Source organism: Nothoprocta perdicaria, unplaced genomic scaffold (assembly GCF_003342845.1).
Source record: "Nothoprocta perdicaria isolate Ctin4 unplaced genomic scaffold, notPer1 scaffold_14, whole genome shotgun sequence".
NCBI classification, from domain to species: Eukaryota; Metazoa; Chordata; class Aves; order Tinamiformes; family Tinamidae; genus Nothoprocta; species Nothoprocta perdicaria.
Window position 1 is genome coordinate 7,788,478 of NW_020454538.1, and position 11,538 is coordinate 7,800,015.

General features: G+C 39.2%; 1 protein-coding gene across 3 annotated transcripts in view; it reads right to left on the bottom strand.

The window, feature by feature from the left end:
• SLC2A9 (solute carrier family 2 member 9) overlaps nucleotides 1-10,605 on the bottom strand; it is a 106,527-nt gene extending 95,922 nt beyond the window's left edge. For 2 of the 3 annotated variants that reach the window (XM_026034190.1, XM_026034192.1), the window contains exon 1: nucleotides 10,554-10,605. The gene's annotated coding sequence lies outside the window, so the exon portion shown is untranslated. Of the gene's footprint in view, nucleotides 1-4,135; nucleotides 4,187-10,553 lie in introns of those variants that run through there. The other variant, XM_026034191.1, reaches the window with a different exon arrangement.
• Nucleotides 10,606-11,538: the final 933 nt, after the last annotated feature.

Below are 11,538 nucleotides of genomic sequence, written 5' to 3' on the forward strand. Positions count from 1 at the left end.
CTCTTAGTAGCTCCCCTCCTTTGTGGGAAGCATTTCTTGCTCAGCATGTCCCATGATTAACGTAGCAATAGTAAAATAAACAATACAAAGCTATCAATGAGGCTATTGCTATGTTAGAAAAAAATTACAGGTGATTATATAAACACTAGAAGAAGTTTCAGTTAAAAAAGTGTGACTTTGCCTATTAGTGGAGAGCAGGAGGTCCCGTGCTAGAACTAATCCTTTTAGACTAAACAAAACTACTTCCGTGATCCAAGTTCTCAGATTTCAGAGTTGAGTTTACAAACTTGGCCCATATCAAGCTAAGTAAAAATACAAAGAAACCATCTCAAGGACAAGTTACACAATCATGACTGAGAAACAGGACAAACAAAGCAAGAGTAACTTTGTTAGATACCATGAAAGAAAGAAGCAAAGTTTTTTTATTGAAAATATGAACAGAATAGAGAGAGAAAAAACAAATCAAAACAACAACAAAACCCCCCAAAGATGGTATTTACAAGTAAGCCCGAGCTGAATGCTTACCAAATCAATATTAAAATAGAAGGAAACAAAATTTTAATATTATTTTGAGGATTGATTTTTTTGTTGGTATGAGGCTAGAACCAAAAGTGCAGGGATAAATATGTTAACTGAAGGTTATACAAGGTGTATGTGAATGCTCATTTGCACTTACAGTGGTTGGTTTCTATACTTGTAGAAATGCTTTCAGTCTCATATGTGAAATTCAGTCTCAAATTGTACGTATGGTTAGTTTCAGTTTAACAGTTTAATTTGAGTCTAGTTTCATGGAGAAATAAAAGATGCCTATAAACACTTTCCAAATGAAAGTGAAGACATTTTGTTTCTTCTTAAGTCAAACTGCAAAACTGGAATTATGCATTTTTCATAAATGCATATTCTTCCTGGGAACATGACATTTTCAAACCACGGATATGAAGGGAAAGTCAGAACAATATTCATTTTTTGCCTAAATCTATGTCTTTGCAAATTAGAAATCAGAGTTCCCTATACGTAGGATTCAGTATAAACAGATTCTGCGCTTTCAGTCTTTTAAACATATACATTATGTTCCCATGTTCACTATAAGTAATCTAGCAAATTAAAATATATATATATAAAAAATAAATATTTGAAAATGATTTTTTATTGGTTATTACGTAATACTGCTTTCAATCAGCTACAGCTGGGGGAGAATTTCTCCATTCTTTGGAGGCAAAGAATAGTTAATAATTAGCCTTTGCTATGTTGCATTAGTGTCTTTTTAATCATTTTTCTCCAATTTACACATGCAAGTCTTGTATGTCGTCATTTAGGAAAAATCTTATCAACTATGAGTTTACTGTTATAACTACATTAAGATTACTTCCAGGGTTACCTCTCATGGAGATTAAGGCTAGTTAAATCTTTGCCAGCTTGTATTTAGTGAAGTCAGACCAACATCCATTTGCCATTTAGTAACTGTTGAATTAAATATTAAGTAGAAGCTTTTACCTTATAAGGTCATACCCTAAATTAGAACTTGAGTTGCTCCTGGTTGTAAGTTTCTTTCCAGGTGGAAAAAATAACTCTTAAAATAAGTCTTGTTTTAAAGAAGAATTATACCCCAAAATAAAGCACTTGCAGGATGGGAATCTTTGAGTTCATTCCTGAAGCAGGCAGAGTACCCATTATCTAGGCTTTTTTTTGACTGAATGTTAGCGTATACTTTCAAAATTCCTGTAACTGTAAAGTGTTAGAGCAGTTTATTTTGTCTATATTAATCATAGCGCTGCAAGCAAGGAAACTGATACCAGAATACCAAAGGCTTGAGCTTCCTTCCTTCTTTGTGCAGCAGCAACCTCTGCTTCCAGCAAGCAGCTATGCCCTGACAGATTAATTCTCCATACATCTTTGCCTATAGGTGGATTATAGGCACCAAGAACATATACAGGAAATTTCTAACAGAAGGAGTTTTCTATCCAGCTATCCTATTACACTTAGAAATTGCACACTTAGAGAAGAACCAGGGATCAATCTGGAAGATCACAATCAGGAAGAACACTCCAAGTGCTTACTTATGCAAGGGGTCATCCTGGTTGATGTGATGGGAAGGGGAACCAGAATCTGGTTTACTTCTAACCTTTAAGTAACTCTCAACATCTGGGGAGGAGGAAGTAGATCAAAATGCCTCTGCATGTGCTGCCTTCTCTGTAAATGCTGAGCTTGCCCAGAGTCCGAGTCCGAGCACTCTGGCCCCCCGGGAGCGCTAGGCAGCCTGGCGAGCCCAGCATCCAAGCATTCCACCCAGCATGAGTGCGCCTAAAAAGGAGACAGAGCAAGTACAGAGTAGAAATATCTCCCCATGCTGCTTTCGTGTGAAAACTAGTCCTAAAAATGAAGCTACAAAAATAAACTTTGCCCTATCCAATTTGCCTAGTTCTTTTAAATAGTCTCATATCCCAGCTTGGCTTCACACTGCCAGGCCCTTTTAGCCTGTCTAGCTGTAGTTCTTGAGTGGTCACTGAGCTTTTCCTTATTCCTTTAGAAGCAAACAAACAAAAAGAAGAATATTTGTGTAGCGAATTATTCTCTCTGCAGTTTCACGAAATCTAGTGAGAAGCAGCTCACTACTTGTTCTCTTGAATAGTGAGAGACTTTGCCAAAGTTTTCCCCTCTACAAGCAGGGAAAGATAATGCGTTGTGTAAACCGTTTTTAAAGGGTCATTACCTTCATCTCTGCAAGTAAAGCTTCATATGTAAATATGGTAAAATCCAGCATATTATGAGCAATGGTGCTTTTCTCTCCATTCAAACAATGAGAATGGTAGGAGAAACAGTGAGTTAGGTCATCTCCTCCTTTCCCAGATTTTAACTGTGTTTTCCAGAAGTGTTTAAATGTTTTTTGTTGGTACTTTAAAAACATGACGGTGAATGTTTCGTCACAGTGAGTAGGTTTCAATTACATGAATGTAAAGATGTAAAGCTCCCTTACGTTTTCCCCAAGGTTATGAATTACTAATGGCTGAAATACCTGCTTTGCATTTCAAAGGTATCGAGGTCAAAGTCTGTTAGTTATTGCCATTTTCCAGCAGTTCTTGGTGTCAGGGCCTTGAGTGCATAACCCGTCCTGGGGGATGGGTGCCTGGGCTCAGGGCCAGCTCAGATTATGGTGCAGGCACCCAGCCTTGAAAAGAACTGCTCTTGAGCCGCTCCATGGGGACTCAGCACCACCAGAGTGGCTCCCAGTTCTCGCTCTTGGTCCTCACCTAAGCTAGGCTTTAACTATATCCACGTCTTATGTCCTCTTGGCCCAGAAACTAATCCCAGCCCACGGTTTTGAGTTTGCGGTTCAAAATCAGGCCTTCCTCCTCGCTATAGTGTCAGCTAAACCTGGCCACCACTACCAGATGTCTTCTGCTGTGCTTGCTGAGGTGCCTGGAGCTGTCAGCAAGGCCCCTGCCCTGCTGCCTGGCTGCTGCATGGCTCTCAGCTCCCAGCCCCAGCAGAGCGGCCCATGTTCACCACTGCCCAACATTTGGGTCATCCAACACCCTCCGTGGAGGCTGCCACCCTCCGCCACCTCAGTCCCTGGGGCTTCCTACCCCATCTCCAGCATTGCTGCTGACAGCAGGAGCTTATAATTAGAAATGCTTATAATTAGAAATGCAAAGCTGGTTTGAGGGATAACAAAGAGGAAAAATAAATAACATTTAACGTGCATTCAGAAGTGCCAGGTATAGTAACTTTGTGTGTGATGTGTGTGATGGAAGCATTTCTTCACTGTGAGGGTGACAAAGCACTGGAACAGGCTGCCCAGAGAGGTTGTGGAGTCTCCTTCTTTGGAGATCTTTAAAACCCGCTTGGATGCAGCCCTGTGCCACGTGCTCTAGGTGACCCTGCGTGAGCAGGGGGGTTGGACTCGATGACCTCTGAGGTCCCTTCCAACCTTCGGCATTCTATGATTCTATGATTCTATGTGGAGCTGCACACCGAAGATGTTACTACTGACAGCTACCACATAAGACTTCTTTGCACCTTTTCTGCTTAAGTCATTCTACATGATCAAGCATTTCCCTTTGCAGAAACCGTTTCCTGCAAAATTCTGCAGAGTCTGACTTTATATTTAGTCAGAACTTCCACTGTTGATCTTTACCTTTTCTTGCTCCTGAAGACTTGCATGTTCAGCAGTCTATATGCAGTAAGTTCATGGTACAAGCTAATATGTGAAGAGAAAAACACTGATGTGATATAAGGCAAGTCATTAAGATCATCAAGTTTTATTACTAACAATATCAACAACATGATCCTAACTAGATTAAATCCAGGAACAAGAATCCTGCCATGTATTTTGAGAAACCTCAGAAAAACACTAAGCTACTGCATTTCATTTTGTTATTGGTTCAAGGGGCATTGCTTTTATGTTAAGGCATACACTGTTAATAAAGAAGCCTAGAATAGAAACAGAAGTTTACAGATAACATATGTTAACCCATAGGGAAGAGTGTACAAAATCATAGGCTATCCCCCCATAATATATATTGATACATTTGCAGTACTGTACACTTTGAAATGGTCACCGGATATCAGAGATTTTCATCATGATCTAGAAAGGCTGCTATTCCTCTACCAGATTGACATAATTGCTAAATACATAGCATAGTTTTGTGTATAGATGCTCTCAAATTTGACTTTATGGTAATAAAATAGCATTCTAGTACTTCAAACGAGCATGTCTATGATGGGTAATTTGCTGTTCCAGTATAACATACAAGAATATGCTATCTTAGGAACACATAAGAGTTAATTTATTTAAGAATTTAATTAAGAATTAATTTAAATGTTAATTTAATACTGGTCTCCAAATTATTCTAAATTAAGATGTTGAAATCATCATGGATAGTCCCAGGGACATAACAGTTCAGTGTCCTGTGGCAAACAAACCCAGCAAAACATTACAAGGATTCTTAAGAAGAGAGTCCTTATGTTACTCAGGATTCAGATGGCAGCCAGCAGTATGTTCTGTTATGGATATCCCCTGTCAATGTATTCAGGAGCTAGAAAAAGTGTGGAGAATAGAGAAATAGTGATAAATACTGCTGTGTAAGACTAAATATTCTAAAGACTCCTCGGTTTCAGAAGAGATGTTTAATTTCTCACAACACAATAACTAGGGAGAATAGGTTTACATGTATAGATGGGCACAAAAACTGTGTCTGCTTCTTACGGCATCTTTAGGTATTAAAATTGGTCAAAGTGTGAACTATTCTAGTGGCTAATTTAGCTATAGTTTTGTATGTTGGGCATAAGCATTTCATATAGCACAATAAGAGTGCAACCAAGGAATAAAAAAGTTAGTGCTGAAGGCCTGAACAAAAGTCAGTTTGGGGAAGGAGGAGAATAAGGGTAAAGGAAGGATATTTGGGGTTAGTATTGACAAGTACAGGCTAGTATAGAAAAGGGTATTTTGGGATTGCTCCTGTGGACTGAAAGCCCATCTGCAAATAGAGTATATTAGATGGCTTCTTAGAGAACATCTTTCAGGTTAGCTTAACCTAAAAGCAAGCAGGTTCACGGGCTCCAAGACTTCCCCACTTTGCAAGCCACAAAACAGTCTCGGTCTGCCCCAGGACAAAGAAAAACACCACACTGTGGTTGCACCATAACTTGCTAGTGCGCTCAAGGAATCTTCCCTCAGCCTATGCTGCAGCAGCAGTCTAGCAGTCTAGCCTTAGGTTTCTCCCCTACCAAGAAGGGTTTGTTGTGTTTATTTTAAAGAGCAAATGCTTCATGAAAGAAAGGTCTGCTTTGTTAAAGATTTTCCACCTTTCCCAAAGTGCTGCAGTGCTGTCAGAGACTGGTGCAGGAGAGCTACAGAGGTGCCTATTGTCAGCATAGTCCTAAACACATCCCACAGAAGACAGACCAATTCTCAGACAGTTTGTAGCAGCTGGCAACTAGCCAAATTGTTTCATTAGGCTGAAAAAGCATAAGCCGGGGAAGCAGAAGTGGTTAAAAACTAGACTGTGTAATTACTGTTGCAAGATAGGCATGCAGCTTCTAGCCAGTTCATAAGGAATAGCCATTAAACATGCCAGAAGAGGATGGTCAAACTTTTAATGAAGGCTCTGTTACTAATTTATGAATATTTATTATCTGAAAGGACATGAAATGATGCCATACCATGTTTTTCACCATGGTTCTTGCCATTTAGTTGCTTATGCATAGGGCAAGAATATATTCACATGCACTTTTTTTACTGAGTATTGTGCATACACATAACTTTAAAAAATAGTTCAGCACTCTTGTTTGATACACTATAGGAAGATTTCTTCAGCCCAGTGTGTCCCTAGAACTTCTCAGAGTAGTAAGGTAGCATAATCTTGCAAATCTGAAAGTCTTCACACTTCTCCCAGAAATTTGGATGGTTTTGTTTCTTTCCTCCATATAGTCTCCTGCAGATGTTTTTCTTTTTTCCCCCTGTGGTTTACCATAGTGTTCCCATTCTCTTCCTCCAGCCTCATATCTGAAGGCACAGAATCTGTTCCTGAGGTTCCTTAAATGGCTGTCCTTGTCTTACCTTACCTCTACAGGACTGGGATATGATGCTATCTGAGGCTCAGTTTAGGTTCTCAACTTAACTACACCCTAAAGTCTCCACACCCTTTTGACCTGGTTTGTCATTTCTTCATTCTGATTCCTATTTGTTTCCTTCTAGGTGCAAGCCATCACTACAGCATCCTGCTGTCTGCAATTATCCCAGACTGAATTGCACTTAAAACTCTAGCTTTAACTCTTCAAATCTTGTGGTTTTTTTCCCTATGTACAAATAATTTAGACCTATTTCTATGTAAAGTGAATATAATATGTGCTGTTCTTTATCTCTTTCTAGGGTTATTTAGTTATGCTCACATTCCACCCTGAAATCCACAGCAACACTTAACGATGCTGTTCACCACACCAGACCCTGTGCCAGTGAGACCTCATTAAGTGACCTCTTTTCTGACCTATATTGAGTAGAGCCTAATATCCTTTGTGGGATAGGAAATGCCAAGCGGAAGATAACCCAAATATGAGATTCGATGTCTGTACACATCCATACACATCCTTGTTCTGAATCATGCCCGTACACAGTTCCACAGAAGCCACAGCCCTATCTGGCCAGATCAAGAATTGTCTGTGTTGCACAAGATTCTCTGACCGACCTCAGGTTTTTGAGAGAGCAAATTATACACAATTGTTATTCCTAAAATCTATACTTCTCTGTCACAACTTGTTTTATGTGAAAGGCAATCTGGAGAGGAATCAAACTGCAATTGGACATTGAACAACCTAACTGCCGTAATTCACCCTCATGTCTAATCTGAAGTTATCTCAACTCTCAATAAAATTTGCTTTTCCAGCCATCTTGCAAAGGAAACATTTTGAGATTAAACAGGTGAATAAGGAGTGTGCCATTACAAGCAGTGAAAGGAATAAATCAACAGTTTCAAACAACTGCAGAGACAGAGAACAAGTCCTCAAAACTTTCAGTCATCTATTGCTTAACTTCTTTTCCCCAAATCTAAAAGAGGGAGGAATCAAGCTGGAACTTTCTTCCTCCTCTCTATGGCACATGTTCTTTCATGTGTACACCTGCTTGAAAAGCTGACAGCTCAGAAGACAATTTTTTTTTAACTGCAGTCCCTCCTTTTCAAGGATGAGCAAAACCACTTATTTCTAGGTGCTTTTGCATAAGACGGAGACATTCAGTTTCCAAAACAGCCAAAGTATTAGGTTGTTCAAAATCTCCTTCAAAATGTTCAGGAAATACACAGAACATCTCATACTATCAGCTTCACTTGCTCAAATGCTTCAGTAAATCATGTTAATCCTTTTTAAAAAGGTTTGCTTTTTAAAATGCTTCCAAATATTTATATTGGAATAGTGTCCTTCTATAGAACCTGAAGTCTTTCTTAACTGGAAATCAAGGTATCTCCCAATATTCTCTATTTATTCTTCTGTTTATACATTACCACTACAGAAAACCCTCTACATTGGATATTGATAAACCCTCCAAACTCTGTTATGCAATTGAATATCTTTCTGTAACTGAAGTAAGCTATTTTGACAACTCCCTAGCTAAACAGATCTCTAGTACTTCTATTCATTGCCTTTGATATTTGTTCATAACATTTCTTCTCAGTAAAAGCGTCCCATGAGTTAAAAGCCACATTGGCATGTCAAGTGTAACTGTAGGGTTAGGAATGAGGAACAACTTCTGGCTGCTAACACAGAGCTGTGAAAAAGGGTTGTGGCCCTTGATAGATTTCTTTTACTTTAGTGAAGGTGGAGAGAGACAAAATAAACCCCTTTGCTTCAATGCTTTGTCCACTTGCCTCTTTCTCATTCATGTGCCAGTTTCATCAGGTCTTTGACTTGCAAACAGTCTCTCTCTGTTGTTGACTTGCAAGAGGTTTGGATTACAGCCTAACACCAGAGTGTCATAGGGAATATAGTTCTCATATGCCAGTGTTTTCATTCCAAAGGAAAGAATATTAATGTTCAGTGATATGAGCTACATTTTCAAAAACTAGAGTGTGATTTTTTTATTACTACATCAAGATATTAAAACAGGTCACTATATCCCTGAAGTATAGAGAAATAACAGAGAGGTTAGGATCTGGCTTTGAATATGGGAGACCACCTCATGCTTCATTCAGATCAATTTGAGATTTTTCTTTTTATTTCTTCTTTATATCCCCCTTCTTCTTCTCACCTTGCCCCTTTGCCACTAGAACAGACAAGGTGGAGGAAATCCTGTCCGTCCATAGGCTGAGGACCAAAACTGTACTACAGGGTGCAAAGGAAAGAAAGAGGTAAATGGCAAATGTGAGGTTGGCAGGAGCAAGCAGGAGCTCACAGGGCTAGGGCCCATAGTGTCTGGTCTACAAGACCGGGAAGTTTTCAGCTCTGATGACCTGAGGAGAACGGGGCTACATGCAGAAACAGGGAACATCTGTCTCTCTAGCTCTGTGCTGGTGGTACTAAGCAAGGCAAGCTGACCATTTAGATATTGGAGATTAATGGAAACATTTGGATTTTACAGGCATTTCAGTCATCCTCTTATATTACAGTAAAATACTTCCATCGTGGTTGTCTACCATGTAAGTAGTACTTAGAGGGCACTTACAAGAGGACTTAGGGCTGAAGTGGGGGTCTCTGACACCCTCACTTCTAGCTTTGCAACCCCAGAATTTGCACTTTATGACTGAGCATGTGTGGATATTTTAGCCATTCCCCAATAAAGAAATCTAGAGAATGAGCCCTTATGCAGCACTCCAAAACACTGTAGAGAGACAAGACTACCTCTGAATAAACACATAGAAGCAAAGTTCAAAAAGTGAGCTGAAAAACAACCCTACTGCTGCTATCCTGGATTTTGGCAATTGACTCTCCTGTCTTAGAAGAGAGATCCCTAAGAAGCCCTTGAAGAAGGAAGATTTTCTATAGGCCTTGTGATATTGCTCCTTTAAGAAAACTAAGTGGAAATCTACTCCAAATCAATTAACATCATGGATTATTAAGAGAGAGTGTTTTGTTTTTCTGATCTGCTTGACACAGATCAACGAATTTGTAATTTTTTTCTTTTCACACTGTTGCATAAGGAAACACTTTCTGCATTTTTTTAAATTTTCTTCTGTTTTAGAATGTAAAGGATAGCTTATAAAATAAGATACATAAAATAATATCAGGACCTCAACTTAAGCCTGCAGTTTGAAAGATTTTCTGTGATTTTCTGGAGAAGAGCTTGAATCTAAAAAAAAAAAAATCTTTTTCCCTATCATCTAATACAGAACCAGACCCCTTGACTGAATAAGAAATCTCATATTTTATGTATGGTGATATGTAGATGCATATATGTATATATGCTGTATGATGCAAAGATTTTCCTATCCTGCTGTCCTGTCTTGTTATAAGCCTGTTAATTAATATAATTATTAATTATAATTAACCCCTTAATATAATTAATTACAGCCTCATTAACTTAATAAAACATCCTTTATAATATTTTGCTTTGTTTTTAATCTAAACCCATATGACCAGGTGGAGAGATTTCCTTTAACCTACACAAATTTTTGTGCTTAAATGCTAACATGTAAGGATACAAGAGTTCCCATCTATCTCTTTGAAGTTTCAACACACATCACTTCATACTCTGAGAAACTACCATATCTATCCCCCCCTTTTTTTTTCTTCATCTCTTTGTACTCTATTATTTCCTTATGATTACTTACAGAAGAAACTGATTACCGCAGTCAAAATTTCTACTAAGGAGTTGAAACTCTCTGTGAGGTTTTTTTTCTCATAATAAGCTCCATGCCGCACTTGAAGGCAGAAGCAGTTTGCAATAGAACCACTTGTCAAGTTAGCATAGGATTAATCTATAGTTACTGTGATAAAGAAAGCATTAAAGAACATGCAGCCCCTGGGTAGCACACAGGCTCCAGAACATGCCTACCGAAAGAAAAAGCTATGGGATTGCACACAGAGGCTTCTCCCAGAACCACAAGGTTTCCTTTTAAAAAACAAACCTTTTTTTGCGACTCAGCGGCTGCTGCGCATCCTTGGCTGCGCTGGCACACGGGAAGCGATGGGGAGGTGAGGAGCCTCTGTCTCTGCTGCCGGCGGGTAGCGAGGACCCAGGACAGTGCTCTAAACCCTTCCAGTCCCTGTGTCTGTGAGCGCAATTTGAGCGAGCGCCTCGCGGATGGAGGTGGGGAGGAGGAGAGCCTGCCCGCCCAATCCGCTGGGAATTGCTGAGTAAGGGCTCCCTCCGTCCCTCTGGGGTGCAGAAATCACACACGCCAGGAGATATACTTTGTACTTCAGCAAGAGAAGCCTTTCTCTGCCCAGCACGTCCACTCCCTCCCTTTGACAGATTCTCTCGGATTCTCAGGAACCCCTGGTGTTCTGAACAAGCTGAGTGGTGCTGAAGAAACAGAGGTAGATGGGGAATGAAGAGGGAAAAGTACATCTAAATCAGCCTGTTGCCTTAATATTGAGCAAATTTAGTGTATTCTGTAGTAATTCTTTCAACAAAGCATGTGTTTATTCAGTGTTTGCTGTGTTTCATTAACTTTTTCTTTTTTTTTTTTTCTCCTGCAACAAAAGATAATAGCACCTGTCTTACAGGCAAGAGTATTTAGGGCAAATGAAAAAAACAACAGGTTCCTATTAATATAGAATTTGTGCTTATTGAAAAATCCAAATCTATATTTCTGTATTTTATCTTAGAGAGTTCTGGGAAAGTACCAAGCTCAGTATTTATATGATTTCTTAGAAGTGTTTATTTGTTTTTACAGCTTCAATCACATACATGCTGTCAATGAAATTTAGAGATAATTACAAAATCCAAATGTTTTTTGTTTTTCAGCTCTTCAGATCATTGTATCTCCCTGTTTGAACTTAACTGCAGCTCAACTTTGGACTCACAACTGTTGCAGAGATTAGCAACCTCCATAGACTCAGTGCAATACAGCCAAAATGACCACGGACTGCTTAAGTAGCCACTGAAAA